Below are 23,206 nucleotides of genomic sequence, written 5' to 3' on the forward strand. Positions count from 1 at the left end.
AGGGTAGGTGAGGCCAGGCTGAAAACTTGATTCTCAATAGCACCCTTTGGAACAACCCCAAGACAATGGGAGTTCAGGACATTTAGCCCGTTGTAGGGCTGGAAAATGTAACAACACATTTTGCTTTTTATGGGAAATAATCTAAATCCCAGCCCTTGTTACTTCCCATCTCCCAGCAGTCTGAGGTATTGTGACATTTCTGAGTAAGTCCATCCACTGCAGTCAGAGATATGCCCAGGGGTGAACTTTGTGTATCATGTAACCGTTTGTGTCAGCAAGTAGACATGTCCTCATGGCTAATACTTGCAGTGACTGGCTCGACTGGGTCACTTGTCTCTCAAAGATGGTTGTGCCAAGTTTAAACATCATTGGATTTCCAGGTGAGGTAACAACCACATTGTTCTGTGAATTCATTGTCAGACTATGCAGGATTTAATGTGATCCTAAATTCATGCTGATTCAACAGTGCTAAACAGCTGACCAATATAAACAGCTTCTGGTGTCCATCAGATTCGGGATTGTCTGGGATGCTTTCTTCTGGGAGGGAAAACAATCCAGCATCTGTGTTCATGCCCATTGCAAGTAGATGCTTTCCTTTTTCACAGCTCTGCCAATGCTACTGAATAATGATTTGCAGCGCCTCTGCTGTGTAACGGTTGGGTCTCCCCTAACCAGAGATCACTGCTCATGCTGTGATTAGAGCTGGATGAAACCTCTGAATGAATGTTCTTCATTGAAAAACAGCCTTTTCCCCCCCCAAAAACAGAAATCTTCATGAGAAAATTTCACATTTTTCTGACAAAACGTGAAAACACACACAAAAAAAGAACTTTTCCAGGGGTTTTGGGGTGTTTTTCTATCTTCTGCTGTTTCCTTTTCGGCGGCAAAAGGGAAATGGGGGAGAAAAGGAGAGGAAAAGGCCCTGAAGGATAAACATTTTGAAAACTTTCCATAAAAACTTTGTGAATAAACCTACACTTGATCCTTGTTTGAAATCTGTGGAATTAAAATTAGCAGCCTGAAGTCTTTGCAATTTCAGCATCAGCTCTAGCAGCGATTTATGTGGCAAGGACAAATGTCCTCTTGAAACTTGTTAGAGACCACCAACCCTCGATTCCTTTTCAGGTCATCTCGGGTCGTCTCGTCATCTAAGATTCTAATAATTGGACGCATGTGCTTCTTCAGTGGAGTGGAAATCTTGGCAAGCCTGTGAGAAGTTAGTACTCCCTTTTACTAATGTAATTCCAAGCATCAGTGTTCTTAGGGTGACGTCTGACAAGGACCAATAGCCTTCTGGGATACTGAGTATGGAAGGTGCTGCAGAAAACCTTGTTCTGTTCTCTTGGGTCCTTACGGCCTTTCTGGACTAGGCAAAGCAGTTACATTTATTGTGAATGTGCTGTAGCTATGTCCTGACTAGGAAGGCATTGTAAGGGCTGGAGGCTGGCACAGGGGGCCGGTGATTCATTACAGAGCCTTTCACCTCTAAGTCACTGGTTCATAGTCAGCCTACATAAGTATCAAGAATGACTGGGGGTGGGGGGTTGTTAAGTAGCCCGGGTTGTAGGTCTCGGTGGACAAATGTCCATCTTACCATGCCTCTAGCGCTAATTGGCCTCCTTGCTGTCGGTCTTAGCAGAGATTTGAATGGATTGTGGAGGCTTTCTCATGCCTAGATGAGTGCCCTCCAAAAAGGGGCTGGACTATATTTGTATGGGGCCTGGGGAATCTTGTGCTGCCGCCCAGCACTGCGTCTGCGCTGGGGATAGAGGAGGTCAGTCTCCAGGGACAACAGTCCAACACCAGAGGAGCTGAAGCTGTATAGAGACTGCCGCTTTAAGGGCTGGAGTTACCAGGTTCAGGTCCTGGTGCTGGCCAACCTGTCACCTTGCTGTTCTTGAGGAGAGCGGGTTGGCTTCCAGATCCCTTTTATTGGTGGGGGGCTGGCATTGTTTCCCTTTTTGATGCTGCCAGAGGCTGAACCTGGCCAGCGGACTGGCACGGAACTCCCTTCACGGGGCTCGAGGAGCCCCTGCCAGTGCCAGCTTTTGCCCATCACGCAGGCCTGGGGCATTGCCACGAAGCCAACACGTGAGGGCAAGACACAAAGGGCCGCTCCATGCTGAAACGGCCAGCACTCCACCCACCATGCTACTGCCCAGGGGATGCCCTTCCAAAGGGGACCAATTCATCACTAACAGACAGTTCTTTGGTACACACGCACCCCATCCCCAGGGCAAATATTTTGCTCCAAAGAGGAGGAGACTTCCAAGACCAGAGAGTTTCCATAACCATGCAGGCAAATGGCAGTCTCCAGTTGGAAGTCAATGAGGGTGATTGAAGGTTGGCAGCCGTTACAGGCATTACAGCAGTATCCTTAGCTCAGAACTGATGTTACTCAATCGATTTCTTTAGAAGCTCCTGTCTCTGGCTGAAGATAATACTCTGAGGGAATAGGAACTTCCCAGAACTTCCCAGTCCTCTCCTGGCTAGAGGATATATTCTGGGAATATTTTAAGATGAGTAATGTTCTGCTTGACCAGGGGCAGTGATCTTTAACATGGCACCTACATCCCAGCTGGGGTTTGTTGTCCTGAGCAGTGCCAGAGCAGGGAGACATCGCTGCATCCAAAATACTTTTCCACCTCGCACAGCAGCGGCGAAAGGAAAATATTTTCATGATGCCTTTCTTAAGCCCCCTGAAATATCCCATTTTAATTTTTTTGAACCGATGACAGAAGAGTACATAGGAACGGGAAGGGGATTTTTATCCCGTGGTATTTCTCTGGAGAAATGACCTCCTAACCAGACAGAGGCCGGGCTTGTCTCATGGATGAATATTGGCATTATTCAATCACATTTACTCACGGATGGGACCTGTTTAAAAAAAAAATACAGGCATCCACTGAGTTTCCCTCACCCAGGGTTTGTGGGGCCGAGTTGTCTTGTAACCTGCCATTGTTGGGAGACAGTGATCAAATGAAAGGCCTGGTCTATGCTTGGCTTGGCTGGGAGCTGGCAGCCCTCACAGTTTATGAAGTGTGTGTTCTTTCTGCGGGTGCCGTTGCTGCGAGAGATGTTTTCCTAGACACATCTGCCGTCCATGCTTTCTGTCACTGAAGAATGAGGTGAGAAAGGTGAGCGGAATCCTTCCCCCAAAGGATTTAGGAGGCCGGCCTAATTACTGCCTGTTGCGTTTGCCGGTGGAGACATTGGCTGCCTTTCTGGTAATGACTGGGACTCATGCGCTGGGAATCAGCTAAGGGGCAGGTGGGAGCCCTGGAGCGCTCTTCATGTGCCTTCCCTACTCCCCCGTGGCTTATTACAGAAGCAGGTCTGTCCCACTGTATTGTGATGGGCCAAAGTCATGGCAGTTGGGCGTTTTCAGGGTTAATTTGCCATCACCAAGTACAAAAGATACTTCCTCCCACTCCCACTGACTTAATTCATCTCCATATATCTGCAGACAAAGGACGGGCGGGGGCGGGGAGGAAAAGACTGTAAATGTCCAGCGGCCATTACTAGGTGAGGTTCGTTTTCTAGTTGGCTGTTCACCTCTTTTAAAGTGCTGGGCTATCACTTACTAATGCAGCCAGTGTTGTGTTATGCATATACCTTAAATTCACTGGCTTGCTGCCAGCCACCTCCGCGTTATCCGCACGATGTTCCGGTCTCGAACTTGACGATGGAGAGAGCAGTTTTCCCCTCTATAGTGTGTTTACCCCACTGTTTCTCTGGGGGGGGGGCACCCCACCCCTTTGCGCAAACTAAAGCATTTTAGCCCGAACAGCACCCACCATAAAATCGAAGTCTCCAGAATGTCCGTTGGAACAGGGAAGAATCCACCAGGGTGGAGAGTTTCCACAGCACGATTTCTGTCTTGGGGTCTTGTGACTGTGATGTGCCGGGTAAATTGTAGGTTCCTGGAATGAAGTTTTCTGTTCGGAGGCAGTGTTGTCCAGTGGATAGAGCATGGGGCTGGCACTCAGCCACCTGCCTCTGCCACTGACCTGCTGGGTGATCTTGGCCTAGTCTCTTCCTCTCTCTGTGACTTGTTTATTCCTGTCTTGTCTGCTGGGGAAGGATTGTCTCTCACTATGCGTATGTACAGGCTTAGCACAGTGAGGTCCCGATAACACCATCCCATTAGTAGTGGAAGTACACAGTACAATAGTAACAGTCGTTTACAGCAGGCATCGCTCTGACTAGAGATGGGCAAAAGGTTCTGCTGAGAAAAGCAAAAGGGGGCTGGCAGGACCTCTCCTCCCCACCCCCACAAACAAGTTGTCTCATGGGATTTCTGGAACCGCCATACCGGCTCCTGGTTAGGCCAGCAGTGCCGTGAGATCCACTTTCCCTAAGAGATTTAGGCACCGACTGTTGGGACAAGAAGCTGCAGGAGCCGCCTGTGAAAATGAAATGGAGCCGTTCTGAACCTGCAACGAGGTTTGTGCTGGGGTCTGGCAAACGGGGGAAAGTTTGGGGCTGTCCTTATATGCTTCCAAGCGGGTTCCCTCGTTCCTTGTTTCTAACCTGTGCGGTGCGTGGTACTGTCTCGATGCTTTTTCATTCGATCTGTTGTCATGAAGTGGATAGGGTGTTGATGCCCAGCTAGCCCCTCCGGGATAGAATCAGAACTGCCCGCCAGTGTCTCATAGGCCCTGTACTGCTAATAGCTCATTCTTTACTCAGGCAATTAAGGTCCAGGCTTTTGGGGTGGTGGGATCTGGGTTTTAGCCTCAGTGTCACCGTGAAGTTCTGAGTGACCGTGCCCAGGAGTCCATTGACAATCACGTCCTAGGTAGCCTCAGATGTGTTATAATGGAGTCAAACTTTGGTAATTTGGTAACTCGGCCTATTTATCACGTTTCTCCTGGGGAAAAGAAGTGTTTCTTGAGATACTCATGAGAAACAGGGGCCTTTCCAGTGAGAACCTGCCATCTGGGACGTTTTCTTTAGGTTCTGCCTCCTGGCATGATGCCACAGCAGCTGTTATCAGCAGAAGTCTCCTTGTTTACATGCCATAACTCTGCTGGCAGGGCGTTCTCAGAGTGCCACCCTCCTCTCTGCGACTGACTCTGCCACGCGTTCTGCCACACCCTGGATGTGCAGCCCGTCCCAGACAGATGGGGGGTGGGGGTGGGAATGTGTTGACTCAGGGGTCAGAGGTGATGGCTGGGAACAGTTCTGTGCCAGCATAAAGCCAATTAGTACATGCTTTCGCTTAGTCACTGTTTGAAGTTTTATGCATGTGCATGATCCACGATTAGTGCCTTTAAACAAATTTAAATAAATAGTTCTGGGTGCTGAGCCGAGCCATGTGCTTCATGCAGGGAGGTGTTGCTTCCCTTGTATATGGCTCTGGAGCTCCTGCACTGCTCTGTTCCTGCCTGGGAATCCCATTACCACAGAGAGATTGACTGACTGATTGGCAGAGCTTGGACAAAAGCAGGAAAGGGAGAGATGTTGGCTGAAAGCCTTCCTGGCAGCGAGATCTAGTCGTTTCACTGGGACCGCGGGGGGAAGCACCATTAGGTGGCATGTTTAAAACTAATGTGGATAAAACACCAGTGAGTGCAGAATAAGGAAACAATCCTACATCGACCGGGAGGGACTGGGTAAAACTCAGCCAGCCCATGAAGCACAGAGGGGGTTTTAAAAAAGCCCAGGTGAGTTAGAAACCCAACTTCCATTGAATTTCCCTGGGATGCCTAACCTCCTACAGTGCCGAGATTTTAACCATGTGATGCATTTCCATGTCAAACAGATGGAGAGCTTCACGTTTCACAGCTTTCTTAGGGCTGGGAGGAGGTGAAGGACCTGCTGCTACATACAAGGTTGGCCTAGCAGCGGTTCTTACGCTCAGGGAGATGGCCCAGAACTCTGAAGGATGGAGGAAATCCCATCATTATATGCTACACTTGGACAGAGCAATGGGCGGTTTGAAGAGTTGCGTTCCCACCCCACCACAGTCCGCTCTTGTCTTGCAGCATTGGCAGGAAACACCAGGGAGGAACTGCTTTGTGCTAGAGTGAAATGGAACGGTTGCCCAGTTGGCGTCAGTCAAGGTCAGTCCCAAGTCTGCACCACGAGGGAGTTTCCTCAGCCTAAATGAGCAAGTAGAGCTTAAAAACAAGGGCACAGATGACAGGTGCAAGGCAAGCTACCATTGCTGAGTTCTCACAGGGCCTCATTTGCTAGACAGATACTTGGAATCAGGGAAGATGGTGATATAAGAGGCCTATGAGGTCATCTTGAGGTGCCCAGGCCAGTGCAAGATTGTTCCCTACTGCATATTGCTTAGTGTTTAGGACAGTTCCGGACGGCGTGTTTCCATTGCATCATGACATCGCATTGCATCATGACGTACACACAGGGTTAAGTTTGGATATTTGTGGGAGGTTTAACTTTGCAGGAGGAGGGGATGGGGTCATGGCAGAGGGAATGAGTGGCAGCCCTAAGAGAAACATGAGTAGTCCATACACAGCAGCCATTACCTAGGCACCACTTTGCAACACAACAAATCAGTGTGTTGACACCCCCGGCAGAGAGCCAATTGGTGACACGGCCCAAGGATCCAGCTCTATCTGAAGAGCAAACTGCCATGGAACAGAAGCAAGCAGGGATGATAAAAGCCTGTGCCTTAACGAGCCAGATGTTATGGAGCCGGTCCTTGCTGCTAAGGGTTATTTCTTAACTCTCCCGCCTATAAAATGCTACGAATCCAGCAGGGAATATTATTTAACGTGCTGGAGAGGATGCTGTCTGTGTTATTTACCAAGGGAAATTTTTCTTCCGAGGGGCCAATTCTTAGCCGGACTGCAGAAAGCCAAACCTGGTTGTTCTTTGAGTTGCCAGTGAGAAGCCATGGGCCATAAGGAGGAGGTGTTGCCTACTGCACTGCGTCGGCAGAATGCCCTTTGTTCCAGGGCATGTTCGCCTCTGCGGATGATGAGGTTGCTGCAGATACATTCTTCCCTTTTGACCCAGTGCTTCACACACACAATATCCCAACTGAATATTGTCCAAAATGATCACTAGCTCTTCCTGGACTCCAGTACGCCTAGGAATTCTGCAAACCTGCCATGCCATTCTTGCACCTGGTTACCCCAAAGTTCAAGACCATGCAACTGGCTGCATCTTGGAGATGGCGTTGTAGGAAATGGGAGGCCTTGCTGTTGACAAGCAGTATTGACAGAACAATAGGGAAACATTTCAATACGTATATAAACTGGGGAAATAGGGAATGGGGTCCTATTTATAAAAAAAAATTAATAGAGAGCATAATTTTAAAGAAGGCGTAAATACACAGTAAATTAAGTGTCCAGACAGAAGCAGCTTTAAAAACGTCTCTCTGTAAGCTGTGAAAGTTGGCAAGAGTCCCCGTTTTCCAGCAATGACGTGTGTGGGTTGTTGTTTTTTGGGGGAGGAGGAAGGTTGTGAGTGGGGTTTTTTTTATCAGAATGTCTGTGTTCCAGTTACAGATCACTGAGAGTCTAGGCTGTCTGGGAGAGCAGCGGGTCTCCCTCTTTTCTATCTCCTCTCCTCCAGCCATATGCTGGAGTCGTCCTGGCCCCTGCAGCAGGGGAAAGAGATTTCATCATTTTTATCTAAATACAGTGGGCTAGAAAAGAGACTAATACCTGCCTCGCCTGTTACTCTCTGCCCTACTCCAGGAGCAAAAAGCTGCTTTTCCCCCCCGTAAACTCTGATAAATACTTTTGTGCCATTTTCTCAAATTATAATGTGTGCAATGACAGTGTTATCCTTGCACTAGGAACATCTAGGACTTTGCACGGGAACAGTGTAGGAATATGTACAGTGTATTTGAGTGTGTCCCAGTCCTAGGAATACGGGGAGGAAAGGGGGTGTCCTTGTCTGTGTATGTGTGTGTCCGTGTCCCAGTCCACAGAAGATGTGAGACTCTGAAAGCTCCCAGTCACACAGCCTGGTTCTTTCGCTCAAGCTGTAGGGACGCATGCTTGCAGCTCTGCTGGTTCCTGGGTGTGTTGGCCAAGATAGGCGCTGTCACACATAGATACAGTCGTTGAAGTCGGTGGAGTTACGCTGGTGTATGTTTGTAAGAGAAGAGTTGTACCCCATAATATATATTGAACATACACGGGCTTATTGGTATATATCACAGATCAAGGCTCCATTGTGCCGCGAGATGTACAAATACATAGTAAGAGACTGTCCCTACCTCAAATTGTTTACAGTCTAAGCAGACAAGACAAACGGGCGGGGGGGAGGGAGAGGGGAGGAGCGCGTAGAAAACAGAGGGTAAGTGTCTTGCCTGGGGGCACATAGGATATTAGTAACAATTAGACTGGACTGGGAGCCGTGTCTTTAATTAAAGTCCAGCATGCTCTCCACTACCGGGTTTCTCGACCTTTTTGATAACAGGGACCAGCTTGCTGCCTTCCTAAACTGTATCAGGGGGATTTCCAAGGACCAGTCGTTGAGACCATACTGCCTCCCCACGCTGTCTAACCTATTTTAATCTACCCTCTCGCTAAGGCAGCCCTCCCCAGTGTGTCGGGGCACTAGCAGTTAAACACACACATGAATGCAGTGACACTTGAATCTACTCCGCTTCTTTAGGCCAGTTTGAGCGATGCAGTTGGAACCATGGTGGCTTTTGAATGGAAGGGTTGAGATCTACCAGTCTCCATCAGGCCTGACCCCTCTTTGGGTCTTGACATCGATTCAGAGGGTACCCAGCGAAACCTGAATGAAAGAGTCCTTGATATAATGCAGTCAGTAGGGACCAAGGAACCCTTTTAAAATGCAGACTGCAGACCCGACAGCCAGCTGCTATGGATTACCATGTGCTTCCTCCTCCATTCATGGGCCACTGACATGGTACGCAGCTCTGCATTGCTGCTGGCTGGACACGCTAAGGACTAGTCTACTCTGGAAGGGCTACAGCAGTGCAGCATTGATGCTGTCACGTTGCTAGTGCAGATGCTCTAAGCTGACAGGAGAGAGTTCTCCTGTCAACTTAATTACTCCAGCCCCCGCGAGCGGCAGGAGCTGTTGGCAGGAGAAGCTGTCCACACCGGCGCTTAGGTGAATGTATCGGTGCTCAGGGGAGTAACTTATTCACACCCCTAAGCGACATAAATTGTACCGACATAAGTGGTAGTGTGTACAAGCCCCAGGTGCTCTCCCAGGCTCCTCAGGAAGTTGTAATTGTTTGTTTATTGGGATGCTGCTGCTAGTCAGAAATTAGGTGGCTTGGATCAGGTGTGTAAGGAGCAATCTGAAGCTTGTATGCACAGCCCACAGCATCCCATAATCTCGCAGGCCCTACATGCCGATAGGCATAACAATAGCTAGCTCTTAAGTCATGCTGTTCATCCACAGAGCGCGAAGCACTTTACAAAGGAGGTCAATATCATTATCCCTGTTTTACAGGTGGGGAAACTGAGGCACGGAGCGGCTGAAGTGACTTGCCCAGGATCACCCAGCAGGCCAATGGCAGAGCTGGGATTAGAACACAGCTCTCCTGAGGTCCTGTCTAGGGCGCCTATTCCCCTGGGTCACGCTGCAGTCACTCACAGAGAAGGTGCAGCGAGGTAAATCTAGCCATGTATCAGCCAGAGGCCAGACAAAGCTGCTTGTTCCAGTAAGAAGTGGTGCACCTGAGTAATTAAAAACTGTCCTCCAATGTGACCTATGTCACCTACTGCACACCCCGTGCAGCGTTCTTCCAATGCCCCCCTTCCTCCCACCTTAGTCTGTGTGGTACAGTAACAGGTAGCAAAACGGTAGCGTTTTAAAAAGGCCCAGTGTAATCTCGAGATTAAAGCTGCGGATGAGGGGGTCAGAACTCTTGGGGTACATCTACACTGCGAAGAAAAGCCTGCGGCACTGAGCCTCAGAGCCCAGATCCATTGTAAAACTAGCAGGGTAGACGTTCCTTCTCGGACTGGAGCCTGGGGTCTGAAACCTGGCAAGGGGGGAGGGTCTATGTCTACACTGCTATTTGTAGCCCCACAGCCCAAGACCCATGAGCGTGAGTCAGTTGACCCAGGCTCTGAGACTTGGTACCATGGGCTTTTCTTTGCAGTGTAGACGTACCCTGGAATTCAATTCCTGGCTCTTCCACTAGCTCGCTGTGTAATTTAGTGCAAGCCCCTGTTACTCCTGGGTAACGTGGGGGTAATAGGATCTATCTCACAGGGACGAGGCACGGTTCCTAATTAGCATTTGTGCAACACATGTAGATCATCTGACAGAAGGTGCTGGGAAAGTGTAACCCCAGGGACTTTCACTCCTGGAGCTTTAAAATGGGCATTTTTAAGACTGAATCTGAGCAGCTTTCTCCAGCCTAGAGAGAACTGTTACTACTAAGGTACAACCCCTGAAGGGAAAGTCTTTTTGTAATGGAAACCCTACTGGACCCTTAATTATCGTGAGCCCTTCAGCTCAGCGTAGCACATACTCTGTCAGACTTTTGCACTTCTAATCTACCGAGCACCGTAGATATCTTCCTCCTTGTGTTGCAGGAGTAGGAGATCAGAAGGGAAAAATGATTTCCCCCAAAATAGCTCTTGCTGTCAGTGCCTGGGATAGCAATTCCCTTTCGATTGACAGAACTGAGAGCCCATTTGATCTGAACGGCTAGAAATTAAGGAAGAGGCTAGCTCCTGAGAGAAGGTGCCCATCTGAGGAAAGGCACAAGATCCCCTTTGCAAGGGTATTTATGCAGGTCATTGGCCCTCTCCCTTAGGAAGCACCTAGAGGCTCCCGTACCATCTCCTCCTTGCATTTCATCCCTTTATAAAGTGAAGTCTAAAGAGAGGACTCCGTATTTAGACAGCTTTGGCTCCCTCTTCGGGAAGTCTGAATAAACAGCATCACACTCCATCTGTGCATTTATTTGTACCACCATCTGGATTTGGTGTTGGAACTTAATGAGTAGAAGGGAGCGGTTGTGAGGGGAACGTCAAGTGTATGTTTGCGTAGTTGAAATCTGAATGGTATGTTCTGCAGGGGCCACTGGTTAGTTTTATCTCAGTCGTTCTACTATTATACTTAATCAGGAAGGGATTTTTATTTTTATTTTAAATCTACTTTTCTTTTACATAGAACCAAATTATAATCACTTTTAATTGAAAAAAAAACTGATAATATTCTGAACCAAATTTCTGGGAGATTAATTAACAGTGCAATAAATCCCCAAAGGAAATGCTCATTAATCTTGCCTTTCAGAAGCAAATTTCAGAAGAGAGCTGATTTAAAACATTGCTAATAATTAGAGGAAAGTTAACAGCTGAAACCCCCCCACCCCGCCCCGAATCTGGCAAAAGTCTTCTCCTATCAGATCCTGACTTAAACTAGTTCACGCTAAAATAAGTGTCTTTGTCGCTGGTGGTGGAAATCTTATGATCAGAGAGGGAGACGCTGCAAGGAATCTTTGGCACGAACTGTGCAACTAGATCTGGAACAAGACAGGGGATCTCAGCCTTGTTTATTCCCAGGTGGCTCATCACTGGGGTCTGTGAGGGCCTAGGAGAGCTCACCTTTGGGGCAGGACTTTGGAACAAGCAAAGGAGAAACAACTGTCCCCCCAGATCAGGAGCCCTGCCTGGGCATGCTGGAGGAGGGCATTATAGGTGTGTGCTCGCAGCACGTTGCAGACTTCCAGCCCAGTTGGGTGCATTCCCTGTTGCTGCTAGTTCTGTACCAGGATACAGAATCTTATGGTGTTAATTAAAGATCCCTGCGGCCTTAAGGCCCGATGGGAGTTATAAGTATTTATTGAGACCCTCTGCTGCATTGCAAAGCACTGGTATTTCCACCCGACCCATGTCCATTCATCCTCCGGGCCCATATGCTGCCCTAGGCAGCCCCATCAGGCAATCTGCAGAAAATCAGCTGCTTCCCTTTTTCGGGGCATCTGTGGGTAGTGCATCAGTTACATGTGTCACTGGAGCAACCAGGACAGCTCTTTGTGTGTGGCTTGGGAAAGGGGCTTTGCTCTGCGCTAGTCCATTGCCTGGTGATTGCAACGCGGCAGCTCTGCTTCCCAAGCTGATCCGGCTCCTGTGTCAGTCCAGAATCTTTGCATCAGTCATCTCCGCTTTCATGCTGGTCCAGCCATCTCCCAGCATCGGAGTATCACAGGCTGGTTTGATTTAATGGAAATTTTGCCATTTAAACAACAACGATATTGGAACTGGAAATCGACAACTTTGCTGTCATCACAGCGGTCTGAGCTATCTACCTACCTACCAATCCATCCATCTATCATTGTGGTACCTGGGGACCTTCCACTTAAAATCAATTTCAATAGCAAAATGTCTAGTGGACTTTATGGATCTCTTACACTTCTCCCTGTCTGGGGTCAAAACGCTGCTTGGGGGTGGGGTTTTTGCTTTCTGCTTTGTCATTGCATTAATTGCTTCTATTTTTTTGTTGTTGGTAGAGGTTTTCTGGTAGAGGGGCTGTCAGTGGAGGATGACTAGCATTTTGACTGAGCTGCAGGGACCATCTGGACTGAGCATCCAAAGCACAGACTGATTTCTCTTACATCGGGTTTATTGTGACCTAAGGAGGCTGGGATGAGCAAACTGCCCCCTGGTGCAGAAGGGCCATGCACAGCCAGAGAGACCCACGTTTGCATCCTTTCTAACATGTCTCCAGCCTACATTGAAATGAAACTCCATTCAAAGTTTTGGACTGTCTGAATCGCAATGAGCCAATTAACTTCAGTGGGAGATATGGGCGTCTCTATCCAAGGGCACAATTTGACCAAATTACTATGGAAAGAGTCTGATCTTTGTTACTCCAGCTCTTGATTTCAGTGGAGTTACTCTGGGTTTACATTGGAGGGGGGAGGAAGTGAGAGAAGAATTTGTCCCTTGGCATTTGTGTGTGGTTGGCACACTGTGGGCCAAACCGTGCTGGCTATTACGCTGGCGTAAATCAATAATAATTCAACTGATTTCAATAGAGTTGCTTTGGGTTTACTGCACCATAGTCTAAGTGAGAACAGTGTTTGCTCATGGCTCTTCATTTTCGTTTCCCATAGTGTGGTGTTTTAACCCAAACACACACTGCAATGTGTCCCCCAGATGTAAACTATTGGGATGGACACGAGTGAAAAACATGGACAAATCATGTTACTGCCATTTTCCTTTGCTCTGATTTAGCATCTTTCCCTGGTCAGTAGGACCCTGCTGGAACTTCCCGACTCTTCATAGCCCAGTAGCGATCTCCTGCCTCCCCGTTTGATAGCAAACAAGCACATTGTCTTTGTGGCTGTGCAGGTGACCTGCATTAGGTTTCTCTGCTGGGGGCAGCTGGGTTTTATCTCCTCTCTGCGTGGTGGTGAGGTGGGATTTATTACTGTGGAAATGGGGCCAGGGCATTAGACAAACATGCACAGTGGTGACAGTGTCAGGGCAGCTTCAGATTGAGCCAGGAGTGGGGGACGTGCCATGTGAAGTATGTTTCATCAACAGGGAGAGGAGGAAATGTTGTCTGCGGGTGACGGGCAAAGGAGGTGAGAGCCGGGGCAAAAATGGCGTGATCCTACCCGCCGAAATCCAGTGCAGAGCGAAGCACAAAGAATAGGAGCAGCTCTGTGTTGGTTTCCGTTGCTAATCAGTGAGTCTCCTGGTGCTGCTGTCTATCATTATTGTTGTTGTTGTTGCTGTAGAAAGTTACCGATCCAGGTTTGCGATCAGCGTGATAATCTCCCAGCAAGGTTTGGTTATTGTCCCTAGCAGCACACCAGCTGGCTCTCCAAACTCCTCCAGAGCCAGCTCTGTCAGCCCCAACGCTGGCTTAGCCGGTCAGGCAGCATAGGGGTGATCTTCCAGAGGCACAGAGCCAGCCACAAGACTTTTATGCCACCTCTGCTTCTGGTACAGCAGGGAAAGGAGCCATGGCTGGGAGTCCATATGGCAGGCGGATCCTTGTCTCCGTTTCAGGCCTCCGTGCTGGGAGGACTGGCTCTGCACAAAGCAGCAGCAGGATCGGGGGAGGGCAAAAGTGAACACAAAACCCCTGTGTGCTCCCAGCCCAGCCCAGCCCAGCCCAGAATAGGGTCTGTAGTAACTGGCTAAGCTACCCTCAGTCTCACGAACCAATTCTCCATTTCCTTTACTTCCTAAAGGCAAGATGATATTTGTGTACTGGGGTGATGCAGGGCTTCACTGCCCCAGCAGGGTCATGGGGCAAAATGCCTTCTAAAGATGCCCATTGTAAGCTGGAGATGCACCCATGGCCATCCCTTAGGACGGTGTAGCCTGCTTCTCTCTCATCTCCTGGCTAGTAAAAGCAGGGAGCTGGGTGTTTCTGCCAAACAGGGCTTAAATTCGGCTGGAGCTGTCTGGAGCAGAGCTCTGGTAAATATTTTCAAATTCGCAGGAGTCCGTCCATCCCCAGCACTACTCACGAGGCTGAAGTCCCAAACCCCAGGGCTCCGGGAAATACTCACTGAGAATTTAAGCCCTTCTGCCAAGGTTTCTGACATTGCAGGGGGAGCCTGGGAAGTGGGGTAGGAGACATAGACTTAGTGAGGGGAAGGGACTCGTAAGGCCTGCAGTTGCGAAGCGGTGAGGAGATGGGCTAGTTAGCCAGGGAGGCAGCGCTGGAAGGCAGAATCAAGGTCCCGTAGCCTTCGTGGCCAAAACCAAACCAGTTCTCTCTTGCAAGCCCAGTAACTCCAAGCGGTATTTTCCATAGTGCTCTTCTGTAGGCTGCAAGCCTGCATTATGTTTCAGGTTTGCAATGCTTAAGAGCATGACTAGAGAGAGGCCTGAAAAAGGATTCAGAGCTCTGGGAAATGTCCGGAAAGAGCAATGTTTCAATCTCTTCTTATTTATTTATATTGCTGTAGTGCCGAAGGGTCACGAGCCATGGGTCTCGAATCCAAGTCTGTAGGGTTTATGGGACCTGCCACACTCCAACCCACCACCTGGGACCAAGGAAGGCCAGACACAGTGTGAGGCTCCACCCCTGAAGTCTGATTGGCAGAGCCCCGGAGCGGCTGATAGGCCGACTGGTCCTACTTGTGCCAGCAGCAGGTGCAGAAAGCTGGGCTCTAGCCTGCTCTCAGCTGTGTGTCTCCTGCTCCAGGCATCTGACTTGTGGTTCCGGGCCACCAGTGTGTTTCCTTCCTCTAACCTCCTGCTACCCTGACCCGGCCTGACTTCTGCCTCATAACTGTGGGCTCTGGCTCCCACTGCTAGATCTTGCTGCCCATGACCCAGCCATGATGCTAGGAGACCCAGTCATGGACCATAACCCCATTGTGCTTGGTGCTGTACAAACAGAGAGAGCAAAGACAGTCCCTGCATGGGACAGAGCTCACAATCCAAGACAAGAGACAACCACTGGACACAGCCCGATGGCAGAGTACAAGGAAATGATGATCTGCTGCTGGTTGGCATGATAGGCTGTGGTCTCAGCAGGCCGCCCCACAAGAGGCTCTGCAGATATTAGAGGTACCTAGGGATGAACGTGCCTCCCTCCATTTTGAAATACTCCACATTTGACAATGGGTTGTGTTAACTGAGGGTTGGGTACCCCATTTTAAATGTGACGGTGCAATGGAGCTTTCACTTGGGGGCTCTGCATTCACTGCCTCCTACCTCTAGAACGACGCACCGTCCAACAGAAATCAGCCGGGTCAATCTGCAAAGGTGTTCCCTACTCCCGAAGGCAGGGGGGGGGCAGTTTGTTAAGGGATGCTTGAGAAATGTGTTTGCTCGTTGCAAGCTCCCTGTCCATCCGTGTCCCTACATGACCAGAACTTAAACTAGGAAGAGAGGGAGGGAGGCAGCCTGGGACGGACCCAGACTCTGGCAGACAGAAGGAAGGAAATGTGATACTGCTCTGGGAAGCATTCCACTGGCTTTTTTTAGGCCAGGAGATAATCGGAGGGACGCGTGTGTCAAAACGAGACCGTGTCTCGGGAAAGCGGGACAGCAGCTGATATGGCGGCAACAACAACAACAACGAAATAACCGAGTGCTGTATTCAGCCCCTTGGCTATTTCAGCTACGGCCCCCTTGCCCCGCCCCCCTGTAGAGCGGAGTTGGGTTTGCTGTCATTAATAATATGGCAACACAAACAAATGACTTCACTTGGCATCGCTATCAAACACTGTGGCTGCATCTCCTCCGTCGCCTCGATGTCAAAAAATGTAACAGCCTGGGTGAGTGAGGAGTTAGCTGCTGACCCATGACCCTGCAGTGACTCATTTGAGAGCTGTATTTAGGTCAGCTAGCATGTGTTGTTTTTCCACCATGATATTAAAGGGAAAGAGAAGCTGTCTATGAAATCAAAGGGCTGAGTACAGCTCCAGCCCTTACGTTCAGGGCCGGCTCCAGGGGTTTTGCCGCCCCAAGCAGCCAAAAAAAAAAAAAAAGCCGTGATCGCGATCTGCAGCAATTCAGCGGGAGGTCCTTCGCTCCGAGCGGGAGTGAGGGACCCTCCGCCGAATTGCCGCCGAATACCTGTAAGTGCCGCCCCGCTTCAGAGTTGCCGCCCCAAGCACCTGCTTGACAAGCTGGTGCCTGGAGCTGGCCCTGCTTACGTTAAAGGATCAACGGTTCCATGCTGCCCCGAAGTCTCATCCATTCACCCAGGTTGTCCTTGCGATGATACGTAGGGGGTATGTTACCACAATCTGCCCTTCAGGCTTGGATCATTATTAATTATTATTTGTATTAGCATAGTGCCTGTGAGCCCTGGTCGTGAACCATGACCCTGTTGTGCCAGGTGCTGGACAAACACAGTCCCTGCCCTGCATCGCTTACAAGCTAAATAGAGAAAGAGAGACAACAAAATGGATACAGATAGACACAGCGGAGGAAACCGCTAGAAGAGCTAATGTGATCTCGGGATGCATGAACGGGGGACTGGCGAGTAGCAGAGAGGTTATTTTACCTCTCTATTGGGCACTGGTGCGGCCGCTGCTGGAACACTGCATCCATTTCCTACAATTCATGAAGGATGTTGATACATTGGAGAGGGTTCAGAGAAAAGTCACGAGGATAATAAAAGGATTGGAAAACCTGCCTTATCATGATAGACTCAAGGAGCTCAATCTATTTAGCTTAACAAAGAGAAGGTGAAGGGGTGACTTGATTCCAGTGTATAAGTATGTACATGGGGGATAATATTTAATAACAGGCTCTTTAGTCTAGCAGAGGAAGGTCTAACATGATCCAGTGGCTGGAAGTTGAAGGTAGACAAATTCAGACTGGAAAGAAGGTGTAAATTTTTAACAATGAAAGTACAGTAATTAACCATGGGAAGAATTTACCAAAGGTTGTGGTGGATTCTCCATCGCTGGCAATTTAATCAAGATGGGATGTTTTTCTAAAAGCTCTGCTCTAGGAATTATTTTGGGGTAGTTCTTTGGCCTGTGTTCTATAGGAGGTCAGACTAGATGATCATGGTGGTCCCTTCTGGCCTGGGAATTTATGAAACAATGAGACAGTATTGGTCAGTGTGACAAGCAGTGGTCTCAGCATGCCAGTTGCCTAACTGTTGTCAAGTTTTGGGGGGTGTTTGTCCACAGAGCCTAACTCAAACCCCATTGAAGGCAATGGGATTCTTTCCCACTTATTGCAGTGGGGTTGGATCAGGCCCAGAGGTCACAGAATGTTAAGAAGGAGCAACACCATAGTAATGATATAGAGACGTACATACATACACAGTCACTGTCTTCACTGACTCATAGGCGTGAGAGATGGGAAAGACCCATGTGGCTATCCAGTCTGTCTCCCTGCTGGGGCACCATTGTTTCCCAGTGCACCTATAACAGTGACAGACCCTGGCTGTCGGCAGGCGGGATCGAACCTGGGACCTCTGGAGCTAAATGCATGAGCCTCTACCACATGGGCTAAAAGCCAAGTGGCTGCTAGCTAACACTGTAGAGCAGACTCATTTTACTCTCTCTCTCTAAGTGGTCTCAGTGCCACTAGATGGGACAGAGCAGCACACCCAGGAGGTGTGTGAGTTACACCACCCCCCGGTACACTTTCACTTCTACCACTGTCATACCCGGTCTATAAATAAAAATCCCAAGCAGTAGGGCATTCATCTCCTCATTTGGGAGACTTTTTTACACATTCCTACATTGCCCTATCAGGAGTGAGTTCCTGATGTTCCTCATAAATATTCCCTTTCTTAATTTCTACACAACTCCTAATTTTCTCTCCTCCTTGTGCCATACCAAATAATTGCTCACCCTCATGGTGTCATGGTCCCTTCAAACATCTGTAGACAGATGGCATGACCCACCTCCCCAAACCCAGCCAAATCCAACCATATGATTTCATAGAATCATAGAGCCATAGGGTTAGAATAACCAGAGGGTTATTTGCATGTATTTGCTTCCATGTCCAGAGTTTTGCAAGTGCAAAGAAACTAGAAGCCACTTTAGAAACTTTGGCCTGTTCCATTTAACTCCATTATGATAAAAAAAAACTTCTCAGATGACACAGACCTGGATAGATTAGGAGACCTCACAGCATCAGCAATATTTAATGCCTCTCCAAAGCCCCAGTTCCCCAAAGCATTTTAGCATGTGCTTTAAGTCCATCTCGCTGCAGCAAAATGCTTAAGAATGTGCTTAAGTCTCACTGAAGTTGTGGGACTCATAAAGCCATGAACCAAAAAAGCAAGTAATCAATGGGACTTAAGCAGAGATGTTTAACCAGACGGTCAGCGGAAGAATCTTGTTCTGCGGGTGTCAGGCATGGAACCTGCTTCCAAGTATAAATTCTGAGGGTTATTTTTAAGACATTCATAGAAATACATAAAATGCCTTTGTTCCTGCCAAACAATAGCATCCTTGTGTGATGCAGCAACCCGGTGAAAACTCTAGCAGGGTGGAGGGGGTTAGAATTCCTGGCCTTGCCCTGTAATATGAAGTAGGTAGTTCTTGGTTTGCCTTCGGAACTTGGGAAAATACTTCACTTGCTGGAGTGTGAGTGAGAGAGAGAGTTTTAAATGGTGGCTCCTGGAAACAGAGGAAACTGCTTATTATCCTCTGCTATTGACACTGAGGGTCGCTCAGCAGCAAACGTGTCTAATTAGCCTGAATGAAGATCTGGTTCCACACCGCTTTCTAATTGCAGGTCACGGCAGCTGCTGCTGGGTGAGCTCGCTGTACCCACAGCCAGTAGAAGCAGGTCAGGCAGGCTGTGAGGGGCACACGCGATCGAGAGAGAGCCCTCAAAAGCTGGAGTGTTTCATTGCTAATCAAATTGCCTCAGAGCTGCCTGCAAGCATGTATGGCTTTAAACAGCAGGGCCCTATAACAGGCTTCGGTTGTGAAAATATGAGACATTATCTGTAATATTCATGGCTCCACATAATGAGCCAATCGTTGTCTTTCAGTCAGGGGAACCTATCCAGCTTGGCTGAGGGTGTGGAGTCTAATAGTTAGAGTAGGAAACTGGGCGCCAGGACTCCTGGGTTTTAGCCTCGGCTCTGAGGAGGAGGGCAGTCTGTTAGTTAACACAAGGGGACTAGGAGTCAGGACATCTGGGATTTAGCCTTCCCTTTACCACTGACTCACAAGATTGTGGGCAAGTCTTGTCACGTTTCTGTACATCGCTTCACCCACGTATCGAATGGGGATATTAATGCATCCCAAACAGGCAGGAAGGTGAGGAGGCCTATGTCATTATTGTGTGTAGTGCACTTTGAGATCCTCAGATGAAATGGGGTCAGACCATCCTCATAGTTGTCACCAAAGCAGACTTGCCATCAGGAATCCAGGGGATGAAGCTTCCTCTTTAATCCTATAATCATTGGAGATTGTAATTAAGGAGTTAATTTTTATTTTTTTTACAGTGCTGCAGTGGAAAACGTACATCCCGGTTCTATACTGAGCTGCTTGTATATCGCTCTTGCGAACGGCGCTGACTCAATGGCAAGTCTGCTGCTTTGCGAACCCCAGGGGTTCCTCTGTCCCTCTCTGCCTGTTCTTTGTCCTTTGTAAACCATGGTTTTCATTAGGAAGCCTGCTCACCGCCTTCTTGCCCTGTGTTCCTTTTATCTCCGTTCTGTTAAATGATCTCAAATATGCGATATGATAAAGACAAACAAACACCCGTTCAATTTAGTTCGCCCTAATGCCAGACTCTACTTTTACCAAAGTAATTAAGATTAATGCAGTTGATAATTTGGGAAGCATTCTTAAATGTACCCTTCTGGCAGCATCTAACATATAAATTTACCTTAGAAGATTTATCAGAACACTCAGGTAACAGATAGTTCCTTAGCAAACGGGAGCATTTAGAAGCAAAATGAAAGATTAATATTTCTTAAATAAGTGTCAAAATAAGTCATTCTTTTTTACAACCCCACAAAGATGCTGCTGTCAATCCCAGGCCCTCTGATTCATGTAGGAGATTAAAACCACTGCAGGCTTGGGGGGAGGGGGGTTAGATGCCATTTTTGTACAATTTTAAGTATATTTAATGCAGTTGAAAAGGTGCCAGATCGACAGCTCTGAAAATGAAGTCTTCTGCTTATGCACTATGAAATGGACTGCAACCAGCTCCTGGACCTGAATAACCCCAAACTTCAGGAGTGTTTGAAATCTGAATTCAGAATCAAATCCAGCCCCTCTCTTTATAATGGGACATCCCTGGATATGTCACTTCCCCAGCTCTGGGATGGGCCTAAATTCTGCAGCATGTCCCATCTCTGATTCACCAGACATGGGAAGAAGCAGCACAAGTTTCCCACATGCTCTCCTGCTGATGGGCATTAGCTCCAGGTCAGTCAGTTTCCATGGCTCATTCCATCTATTCATCTAGGTCCCTTTGTGGCCCCCATCACTAAAATATCTGAGCACCTCCTGTGAGTAAAAACCAACATCAATATTCCTCTCTCCCTTCCCTGCTGACAAGAAGCAGGCTTGGTCCTTTCATTTTGTTTTTCTATTGGGGCATATATGCAAGAACACCTGTCAGGGCACTGCCCGCAGGAAAGTCTGGGTGTGGAGATGGGTTTCATTCCCAGGGTCTACAGCAAAGGGTCTGGCAGTGATGATGGCTGTTGTGATATTGGCTTGTGTCCCACTAGAAGTGAGACCCTCCTCCAAAATTGTCTTCCCTCCAGTTACTGCACTGTTCCTATTCTGTGCAGTCCAGTCTGCCTCCTTTCATGAGCACCACATCTCTTCTAAATGTGATATTCATCCACATGAATGTGTACTGGGGACTAAACAAAATCTCGTGCCTCTGGAACGAGGAGATGCAATTGATGGCTCCATACTCAAAGCCATGAACCGAGTCATCCATCCCCAGTGTGACTGCCATTGACTTCAAGGGAATTGGTATGAAGTTGACCTCTTCCACCTTGGCCAGTTAAAGTTAGTTCTCATTTGTTTTGTGCCAGTCCATCCCAATGGTTCCTGACCCAGCATATGCCCACTCAGCAGATTTCAAATGTATTTCTGATTGCTACCACGGGCAAGAAAGAATCTAAAAATCTCCCTCATCTTACTTGTCAGTCAGATGGGCTATTTGACTCTGAGCTGTCCCAAAAGTAAATTATGAGAATTACAGGATTTGCCTTCCCAAGTCACCTTGAGCAGTGCAATCATTTTAAAGTGGACATCTGGATGGGTAACTTTTAGAGTTGGTGGGAGCCACATTCCATATTGTCCTCCTGTTTCCAACATTACCGACAACCTCCCTCTCATTCCTTGAAAATCATGGCTTGTCCTAGAAAGTACAGCTAAAGCCACAATCTGAGCTCATTCTGCCAGGCAGGTGCCTCTCTCACGAGATCGCACGAGCTGGACCGAGGAGCAAAGCTCAGAATGTTTGGGTGATTATCCAAATAGGACTGATCACCCAAAAGTGCAAATGGATTCCAAACATGTTATAAGCCAGGACCATCACTAGCAAGAAGTGACCAACCAGCACTAGCAAGAATCCCCTGGGAACAGCCCTTCTGCTCCCAGGAGTGGTCGGAAGCAGCCCAAGGAAAAAAACAACCAAACCATGAAACGCCTTTTTCAGACCTCCTCAAATGGTTCTGTTCAAGCTTTAGGAGTGAGGCTCGGCTCCATTGGTGTTGTGTACAACCAGTGAGCCACCCATCCCTAGTGCCGGTCAAAAGCAGCATGTTATTTCTATCCTTTCCCAGCAAGAGACGGGGTCCAATTTTAATGCCTTTATCATTTATTTTCTCCTTCCCAGGTGATTCCCACAATGTGCAATTGCTTACTAGTTCCCAGCCAGAGCTCAGCACTGCCTGGCTTAGAGAACCGGTCTTGCTTTCTCAATGCAATCCGTTTTGGGTACTTTACCAGACTGAGGCACATGTCCCGCCCCCACCGGTGGTAATTTGGGAACTGTGGTAGTTACAGTCTATATCTACCCGGGGCTCTGAAGTGTTTCTTCCCCGTCCACTGCACAGGGAGGCAGCAGTAGTGGGAGAGGGTGGTTTTGAAATATGCTACCCAGGAGAAGCCCTTTGCTTCTCTGCATGGAGGCAGGAGAAAGGAATTATCAAAGCTCTGATTGGTTTTGCTGGTCCCGGACTGGGCTTTCTCTGAACTCCGCTTTCCAAAGGGTGACACAGAGGCCAGATGCTCCCATTCTGCTTTTCATATATTTGACCAGGAAATGGGTTAATGTCAGAAAGGGATTAAGAAATGTTTCTGGTTTGACCATGCGATTATTAAACTTCTCGGGAACTCAAATGCCTGTTAACTCTTTGCAAGAGAAATTTAGAGCTAGAGAAGTGTCCTCGGTCTCTCAGGAATTATGATAATTTTATAAAACCACCTTGCCTTTTGAATGGCGGCTTTCTTCCCAACTAATTCCAAGGGGCTTCACAAGCTGGTGTACACTGGAATTGCTTCATCCACCACTGAAATGCAGCCAGTTCTGGGGTGGTATGTGGTGGCTGTTTAACAGCACGCAACAATGCTACCTTCCCATGCAAGACAAGAAATGAAGCCTGTACTGAATTGAAATTAAAAAGCAATGTCAGTAGCTAAACTGGAATTACCCAGACGGGGATTTAGCCAGGACACCGCAGTTAACACCTCCACTCTTTTGAAACATACCATTGGATATTTACTGGGGATCATGGTTTCCCGTCTCGTCTAAAGACAGCACCTGTAGCAGTGCAGTGCCTGTTGGCACTGAATCAGGCATTGACTTTGTACTGTCTTTGGAAGTAGTCTGCTACCTGTTGAATC

This window comes from Mauremys reevesii, linkage group 16 (assembly GCF_016161935.1).
Source record: "Mauremys reevesii isolate NIE-2019 linkage group 16, ASM1616193v1, whole genome shotgun sequence".
NCBI classification, from domain to species: domain Eukaryota; kingdom Metazoa; phylum Chordata; order Testudines; family Geoemydidae; genus Mauremys; species Mauremys reevesii.